We start from the raw sequence: 1722 nt of genomic DNA, 5'->3' as shown, positions 1-1722 counted from the left end.
GGCTCCTGCCTCACCTGGGGCACCTCAAGGAGCCTAGGTTGGAGGTCTGGGCTTGAGATTCCCTAAGGAGCTGAGCAAGGAGTTTCCAGACTTCAGGTTGCCTTATACAGAACCAGGAATCTCTGGGCTCCCTCGGCTTGGGGTGGCTCACCGCTGATGGGATCACCAAGAATGCCAGCCAGATCTGATTGCTGCATTTGGAGGTTTATTAATATCACCTCGAATTTATCTTCCCTGATGGGGAAATTTCACCAGTACCTGATAAAAATGAAATGTACAGTGGCCTTGTGCCAACAAGAGCCCTTTCCCTGTCATCAGCTGTTAGCAGAAAGCGAGTGCAGCGGGCTGCAACAGGGCTGATGGAAATATAAGGGGGGGAAATGGGTTTTGCAACTTCAGTGCAGAATTTGAGCTTCAAACCTTCTGAGTCCCCCTTCTCTCCAAATGGGCTGTGAAAATAAAGTTTAGAGCCTCATCTCCCTCTGAAAGTGTGGATTCTCTCTCTCTGCTCATCCAATACAACACTCTCAATGAACCACACCTGTCGCCTTTAAACACTTGGATGGATCTCGTTTATCTTCCAGTCTAGAAAGCAACCACAGATGAATATCAATGAGAGGCACGCGTGGAGCTGGCTGCAAATGAGAGGAGAAAAATTCTTGGCTGAGTGCAGTAGGGTTGCAAGAAGGATCCCAGGTCGAGCTGTCGTGGAAATGGGCCCCCTAGACTGCATTAGCTGAGTCAGGTGGGGCACTTGCACCCCAGCGGAGGACCTGTAGGGCAGAGGAATCAAGCTGCGACTCCAAGGCATTCTCGAGCCTGGCAGTGGGGAGTCTGAGGTGGTAGGACGTGCCCGAGGAAGCTCTATTGACACATAATGCTGCGCGGTAGCCAGGAGCAAGGAGCTTGAGAAGCTTCTAGCTCAAAGACACTCTGAGTCCTTTATAAAAAGTCCACTGTCCTCATTTTACTAATGAGGACCTGAACCCAGAGAAGGGAAGTTCCTTGGCCAAGGTCACACAGCAAACCAGTGGTGGCAGTGATAGAACTAGAATGGATGTCTGGCTTCCCTGTCCAGTAGTCTTTCCATCAGGCCGTATTCCTACCTGGCTTCCCTATGTGGTTACCTTTAATCAAGTCTTTCCTGCGCCAGGCATCCTCCTGAGTGATGAATATTTTCCTTTGACCTTCACAGCCACCTCATGAGAAAGATGCTCTTGGTGCTTTGGTTTGACACTTGGTGTTATGGGGCTGAATTGAAATGACTTGCCTAAAATTATAGACTTAAGTGGTGGATTCAGGACTCTAACCTTGACAGTCGGCTGTAGAGCCTCGCTTGCAATTGGCAGTCTAAACCAGTGCTTTTCAAAGAGCGGTGCCTGGAGGAGAAACATCACCTGGAACTTGTTAGAGAGCGGATTCCTGAATCAGAAACTTGGGGCGAGAGCGGGGAAGGAGGGGCGCAGCCATCTGTAATTGAATAAACCCTCTGGGTGATTCTGATGCAGCGCAAGCTCAAGATTGAGTTGGTTTAAACTATTTAAGCCAATAAATCCGCCAATTTTACAGCAAGTCTTCTTTCCATGCTTTGTACACCAAATTGCTGACTTCTCACACCTGAGGAAATTTCTGAGGTCATTGTTACCTCTCAGAAGCCCAATTTCTGGTGGTCTCTTCTAACCGTGGGATACTTCAGGAAGTCTGAGACTGGCACAGGTTCTC

The sequence above is a fragment of the Galeopterus variegatus genome, unplaced genomic scaffold (genome assembly GCF_000696425.1).
Source record: "Galeopterus variegatus unplaced genomic scaffold, G_variegatus-3.0.2 Scaffold1171, whole genome shotgun sequence".
Lineage (NCBI taxonomy): Eukaryota > Metazoa > Chordata > Mammalia > Dermoptera > Cynocephalidae > Galeopterus > Galeopterus variegatus.
The sequence above is the reverse complement of the archived record's forward strand: the minus strand, read 5'-3'. Positions refer to the sequence as shown.